Source organism: Oncorhynchus masou, chromosome 7, assembly GCF_036934945.1.
Source record: "Oncorhynchus masou masou isolate Uvic2021 chromosome 7, UVic_Omas_1.1, whole genome shotgun sequence".
Classification (NCBI taxonomy): Eukaryota; Metazoa; Chordata; class Actinopteri; order Salmoniformes; family Salmonidae; genus Oncorhynchus; species Oncorhynchus masou.
Window position 1 is genome coordinate 14,533,688 of NC_088218.1, and position 7,910 is coordinate 14,541,597.

A 7,910-nucleotide genomic window follows, 5' to 3' on the forward strand; every position below is an offset into this window, starting at 1 on the left:
AGATCTCTTACCAGTGCAAATCATGTGGCAAATGCTTTAGTTTGAAAGGAGTCTTATATGATCACTCACAAAAGGGGTTACATAAAAGCTTAACCTGAAGTGAATCTGAAGTTAAAACAATACATTCATACTTTGTCATTGTGAATTTCTTGACACATCCAACTTGTGAATAGGTTTTATATTATGTTTTCTGGCAATTGATAACAGAACAAATTGTGTAATGTGTGGAGAGGGAAAAGCATTAGTCTATCAGATCTGTAAACTGAATCTAGCTCTGACTCAGGGACCTACTCTCCAGGACACTGCTGGCTACAGGAAGTCTTCACGGCTGTCTACAACAGAGCACACACGCCTGTTCTCCGTATAGACGACATGCTCTAGTTGCTTGCCTGGAGGGCAAATCCAGCTCAAATTTACCCCCGTTCATTGACGGCCTCCGGACGTGGTTTGACGTGCTCCAAGACATCAGGTGGCGCTAATGTAATGCAGTCTTACACCGTCAGCGGTTGATGAATAGAAAACACAGCACATTGTTTACAAAGGTATCTACTAGGTAGCGTAAACCCGCTAGGCTGAAGCAGACAGACGTTTCAACATTTCTTTGATAAAACAAACAGCTAGACTTTTATTGCCCTCGCCAATATGTCCAAACTACAGTTGCTGAATGTGTTCGTCACCGAGCGTTTGTCGGCTGCTGCTGTGGAGATATTCGGGGCCGTAGAGAAGACTATAGCAGAGTATCGGGAAGAAATCTTCCGTTCAGCAGAGGAGAACGAGCGTCTACGGAGGGAGATGGACATGATTATCAAATCAGAGATACAGTTATACAGAACAGGTCTGTAGCGAGTTAACGTTCGAGTTATAACATTTTACTTGTAGAATAATGATAAGACCATTTATGTGGCACGTTGTGCAATTCTCACCCTGACCGCAAATCTTGGGGAGTAATCATTAGTGCAAACAGATGCAAAATAAGATTTTCTATTAAACAAATTCAGGTAGATCCCTCCCCGTTTCGTTTGCTTCCGTCTAAGAAACGTTTTGCAACAGAATTAATGAATACACCCCTGGTTTGCCAACGTTGCTTCTTTGAATCACGTGCTGTAGTGTAGACCAGGGTTGCGTTCAGTACGACAGAAAGGGGTGCAACGTTGAATTTAACGGAAGCGGAACGACTATTTGAAAAAGTTGTGATTATCGTGGCCCAGAGGGCAGTTACCATGTGGTGATGGACGACTTTTTGCGATTTCAGACTCGATTAACCTGCCCGGGTTGAACGGCTGGCGAGGGAGGCACGCCCTACTCAAATCGAATTGTAATCTGCGCTGCTCGGCATATTGTCAAAAATAGAGCATGGCGCATCATTCAGGAACATTCAACATCTCTTCTCCATAAAATATACAGTACCAGTCAAAAGTTTGGAGACACCTACGCATTCAAGGGTTTTTCTTTATTTTTTACATTGTAGAATAATAATTAAGACATCAAACTATGAAATAACACACATGGAATCATGTAGTAACCAAAAAAAGTGTTAAACAAATAAAAATATGTATTTTATATTTGACATTCTTCAAAGAGGACTCCCTTTGCCTTGATGACAGCTTTGAAGAACCTAAAATATATTTTGATTTGTTTAACACTTTTTTTTGGTTACTACATGATTCCATGTGTGTTATTTCATAGTATTGATAGTTATTTCATAATATTGCACCTGGCTCACGACCGGGAGGCAGCCCGGTTCTAAAACAAATGCAGTCAACGCTAACCCGGTACACCAGGAGCATGCATCGAATCCCCTCAAGTTCACACCCATATGTATCATGTAATACCGCCTAGCGACCAGGGAGGAGTGTGTTATTTTAAGTTTTTATGAACTGAACGCAACCCAGGCAGATGAACTGCCACAGGCGCTTTCAAACAAAGTAGTTTTTCCACAGATTTGGGAAAAACTCAAATTTGAGCTTCTCATATCGCCCCAAATTTACTCCAGTTACTGTGTGTGGAGAGAATCAGTAATATTCAGTCAGATCCTATGGCTGTCTCATAGTCACCAATGTGATATCAGCTGAACATACAGTTTATCTTTTGCATTGAAGTGTGTATCAAATCAAACTTTATTTGTCACACACCGAATACAACAAGTGTAGACCTTAACATGAAATGCTTACAAGCCCTTAACCAACGGTGCAGTTCAAGAAGAGTTAAGAACATATTTCCCAAATCAACTCAAGTAAAACAATAATAAAAAGCAACACAATAAAATAACAATAACGAGGCTATATACAGGGGGTACCGGTACCGAGTCAGTGTGCAGCGGTACAGGTTAGTCGAGGTCATTTGTACATGTGTGCAGGGATGAAGTGACTGCATAAATGGCTACCACTCTGAGTAGACACTGTTTTAGAATTCGTGGGCAGTGCACCATAGGTTTGAGAAAAAGTCAACGCAAAACAGGCCTGATTCAATTCAAACGATCTGTTTACAGGTCCACAGCAATTTGCAATTGTTGTGTTTCATAACCTTTTTGTCTGTCCGATTCGGTCAGATCCTATGGCTCTTTCATAGTCACCATTGCGATAGCAGCTGGATCTGGGGCCTCATTTATAAACCGCGGGTACGTGTAAAATATACCCCAAAACGTGTGCATCAGTTTCCACATAAAAGTTGGCATTTATAAAAACTGAAGTTGATGTGAAAATGTGCTCACATTCCCGCAAACTTTAGACCATGCACACGCACAGTTTCTAGTGGTTGAAGTATTGCATTGCAAGTAGATTAGTATTTTGTGCAAAAGGGGCATATGATGGACGGCTTATTCATAACAAACAGGTTAATATCAAGATGCAATAATTTACCATTAGTGAGGAGAGAAAGTATCATTTGTTATTCTTTTGCATTTTAAAATAATTAGAAATAGGTATATTTCCTAGGCTATTATTTATTTCATTGCATAATAAATTCCTCTCCTTTTTGCAATGGTTTCATACTCAAGAGGTAGCCTACAGCAGTGATACCTTTCGTTCCGTCTCTAGTTTAATTGGACCCACTTCACAGCAGCTACAGTATTTTGCGGTATTTTGCAGTATGCCATCTGATCTGGAGCGCAGGTTGTTAAGGTGTCGGTTACTTCTATAGTTTACGTCTGAATACTCTAATTGAACATTTATTCAGTAGACAATTTGATTTATACACAACTTTTCATAACCATTGTAGAATACATTCTTCACATTTTCTGGGCATGCTGGGTTCATATTCCCGAAGTAGCAATGGCCTATATACAACAAATTACCATGCGCGTCTCTCATTTAATTGGGCCTATTATATACGCTATTATTTCAAGTATTTTGCTCTATACATCAGAAAGGAAGTGTGGTTTATAACAAAGTAGATTTTTTTTAACAGGTGAACAAACAGTTGATATTGTGCATTGAGGTGTATGGATACCACTGTGAGTAGACACTGTAATTCGCGGGCAGTGCAGCATAGGTTCGAGATAAAGTTAATGCAAAACAGGCCCTATTAAATTCAAACGATCTGTTTACAGGTCCACCGCCATTTGCAATTGCTGTCTTTCCTAAACTGTATGTCTGTCAGCCTACGCCTACAGCAAGTTTAACATTGTGCCATCTCCTCCAAAGACATTTGATCAAGTTCACTATTTCTATATCCTTTAGAAACATGCCTCGACCTAATTCAAATACTTTAAAAGTATACAGCAAATAAGGGTGTTATTCTGACCATAAAGGGTGAACGATAGGCGTTTTTCAGGCGGAGTTTTAATGCTCGTTCATGAGTGCAGTTTCAGGACGCGTCTGATTTTATAACTGTAAACATGCGTATGTATGGCGTGCGCCAAGTTGATCAATCTGAATATTTTTGTATGTGCGCAAACTTTTCAGAAATGGCGCACGCATTTAATTGGTGTGAAATTTACGCAACGTTATAAATGAGGCTGGTCTACTTACGCGCCAACCAGATAATATGAGCCTATGAGGTGTCTCGGTTTCTATACCTTCTCTGGTATAGATGCTGCGTTCATAACCAAGTGGGAAAGTGTTATTTACCCGTTGTAAAGTCTTAAATACGAGTTGGATGCATCCACATGCTTTAAACTCGTTGAGAAATGCAGATTGGCCAATGGCAAACAAGCTGCTTCAACCATAAACTAAAAGTACAGTTATCATGCTCACAAACAAATTGTGTTCAAAAACCATATTCATAGATTGCTTTTTATAAATAATGTTTTGTTGCATTTACTGGCCAAAAATGCCATTCCCGAGATAATTATCTTAATGTGTGACGTCAGGTTTCAGCATGTGGGATAAGTCGGAGTTTGGGATGATAGATGAGTTTCCCACTAGTATTTACCAGTTGAAGGGACGTTTTTTTCCCTGTTGTATGTGGTAAATAGCATCTTCCAATTTGGTTATGAACAAAGCAAGACCAGTCTTCTAAAGTGGGATTGTAGGGCAGACAGTGTCAGTCATCCAAAATGCACTCAGAACCCTACTGGGGACCTGACAGGACGGAACTGCTCCAGCCATTACTCTGTGTAGCCCATCGTCCATGACATCCTTCAATCCCAAGAGGTGTTCAGCTGCAGATATGATATCAATCAATCTTGAGTTCTTATCCACTCCGGCAGTGCAGTTTATAACCATAGCGATAAATGCCAAAGTCCACCTTTTTCAAGGCGAGGGTGTCTGGACCCTGCACCTGGCGAACGGCACCCACAGGACTAGACTACGGTGTCTCCATCATGGCAACCGACCCACTAGCACTTTCTTTCACTCTTTTGGCTGCCTCAGCATAAGAGACACTGGACAGCTCTTATCCTGGAAATCTCTGCCTCCTTCACCCTTACAGGGAATTCAGGGAGCTCATGTTCATGTTTCCCACCAGTGTAGACTAGACAACAAATCATCTTGTTTTTTTTTTGCACAGACTGGCCTTCCAAGTAAAAGTACAGATTTTGTATTAAGATATAAGTCAATATTGATTGAATATATATGTTTCCCTCCAGACTTCCAGCAACTCACTCCCTCTGTTCCCCCTGAGCAGCAGAAGTGTGAGCAGGAGTGGAGCCCCAGTCTGGGGCAGGAGGACCCAGAACCCACACAGATTAAAGAGGAACATCAGGAGTTCAGACTCAGTCAGGAGGACCCACCTCAGCCCTCACGTCTTTACCAAAACCAAACTGTGGATGATGGAGAGAGGAGCGCTCTGCCTATCATCATAACTGAAGAGATTAAAACAGAACCTGATGGAGAGGGCTACAGAGTACCACAACCAACCAGTGATCAGCCCCTCTCAGTTCATCCAGACTGCTCTGCTACACTGGAAAAACCATATTGGTGTCAACAATGTGGCAAAAGCTTTACACGTAAGGGAAACTTGACCTTGCATTTAAAGATACACACAGGAGAGAAACCTTTTCTGTGCAAACAATGTGGCAAAAGGTTTAACCAGAAGAGCAACTTGACCATCCATACAAGGGTACACACAGGAGAGAATCCCTATCAGTGCAAACAATGTGGCAAAAGGTTTAACCATAAGAGCAACTTGACCAGCCATACAAGGATACACAGAGGAGAGAATCTGTATCAATGGAAAGCTATTTAAGACTTCATCAGTGTGTTCCCACGGGAGAAATCTGACCAGTGCAAATAATGTGGCAAAAGCTTTGGTTATAAACAGCCATACATCACATATGAACACTGACATTAAAGGGCATACATTATATTACTGCAGTGAGTACAGCAAAAGCTTCAGCCTCAAGTGAAAGTGAAAACAACAAATGATACTTTGTCATTGTGGATTACTTCTCACATCCAACTTGTAAATTAATGTTATGTTCTGTTTTCTGGCACTTGACGACAAAACAAATTGAGTTGTGAAAATCAGTCAGTATTAGGCTTCTTAGCTGAAACTAGCTCTCAATTTCAGAGACCTACAGTGCATTCGGAAAGTATTCAGACCCCTTGACTTTATCCATTTTGTTATGTTACAGCCTTATTCTAAAATTGATTAAATAGTTTTTTTTCTCTCATCAATCTACACACAATACCCCATAATGACAAAGCAAAAACATTTTTTTTAGAAATTTTAGCAAATGGATCTCTGTGCTTTGCTCCATTCAGCTTTGCCTCGATCCTGACTAGTCTCCCGGTCCCTGCAACTGAAAAACATCCCCACAGCATTATTCTGCCACCACCATGCTACACCGTAGGGATGGTGCCAGGTTTCCTCCAGATGTGACGCTTGGCATTCAGGTCAAAGATTTCAATCTTGGTTTCATCAGACCAGAGAATCTTGTTTCTCATGGTCTGAGAGTCTTTTTGGTGCCTTTTGGCAAACTCCAAGCGGGCTGTCATGTGCCTTTTGCTGAGGCGTCGCATCCGTCTGGCCACTCTACCATAAAAGCCTGATTGGTGGAGTGCTGCAGAGATGTTTGTCCTTCTGGAAGGTTCTCCCATCTCCACAGAGTGACTCTGGAGCTCTGTCAGAGTGACCATCAGGTTCTTGGTCTCCTCCCCCGATTGTTCAGTTTGGCTGGGTAGCCAGCTCTCGGAAGAGTTTTGGTGGTTCCAAACTTCTTCCATTTAAGAATGCTGGAGGCCACTGTGTTGTTGAGGACCTTCAATGGAGCAGAAATGTTTTGCTACCCATCCCCAGATCTGTGCTTTGACACAATCCTGTCAGAGCTCTACAGACAATTCCTTCAACCTCATGGCTTGGTTTTTGCTTTGACATGCACTGTCAACTGTGGGACCTTATATAGACATGTGTGTACCTTTCCAAATCATGTCCTATCAATTGAATTGTAGAAGTTGTAGAAACATCAAGGATGATCATTGGAAACAGGATGCACCTGATATCAATTCCCAGTCTCATAGCAAAGGGTCTGAATACTTGTGCTATTTTTAATACATTTGCAAACATTTTCTATACTGTTTTTGCTTTGTCATTATGGGGTATTGTGTGTAGATTGCTGAGAATTTTTTATTATTTAATCAATTTTAGAATAAGTCTGCAATGTAACAATGTGTAAAAAGTGAAGGAGGACACTGCTGGCTTCAGGAAGCCCTCACCATATCATTTGAGGAAAAATGTCTATGTATTTGTGTTTTTTGTTTTTAATGCTTTGGTTGTTTTGTGCAAAGATTTAAAAAATGAAATTAATTACAAATAAAGAAACAATTTTCCTTTCTTTGTCTACAACTAAAGAAAAAGGAAGCCCTCACCACTGTATCTAGCACAGAGCGCACATTTGGATTTCTAAACAATAGGAGTTCTTATTCAATTGTTTAACAATGACATAGAAGATAGTGGCCCAAATATCTTGTATCTGTACCAACTGGAGGTCGACCGATTATGATTTTTAAACGCCGATACTGATTATTGGAGGACCAAAAAAGCCGATACCGATTAATCAGGCAATTTTTTTTATTTTTTTTTATTGATTTGTAATAATGACAATTACAACAATACTGAATGAAGACTTATTTTAACTTAATATAATACATCAATAAAATCAATTTAGCCTCAAGTAAATAATTAAACATGTTCAATTTGGTTTAAATAATGCAAAAACAAGTGTTGGAGAAGAAAGTAAAAGTGCAATATGTGCCATGTAAGAAAGCTAATGTTTCAGTTCCTTGCTCAGAACATGAGAACATATGAAAGCTGGTGGTTCCTTTTAGCATGAGTCTTCAATATTCCCAGGTAAGAAGTTTTAGGTTGTAGTTATTATAGGAATTATAGGACTATTTCCCTCTATACCATTTGTATTTCATTAACCTTTGACTATTGGATGTTCTTATAGGCACTTTAGTATTGCCAGTGTAACAGTATAGCTTCCGTCCCTCTCCTTGCTCTTCCCTGGGCTCGAACCAGCAACACAACGA

General features: G+C 40.2%; 1 long non-coding RNA gene across 1 annotated transcript; it reads left to right on the forward strand.

Moving 5' to 3' along the window:
* Positions 1-369: 369 nt before the first annotated feature.
* Positions 370-7,235, forward strand: LOC135543336 (uncharacterized). The gene is made up of 2 exons (XR_010456203.1): positions 370-835; positions 5,027-7,235. It is a non-coding gene; the product is annotated as an uncharacterized LOC135543336 (long non-coding RNA).
* Positions 7,236-7,910: the final 675 nt, after the last annotated feature.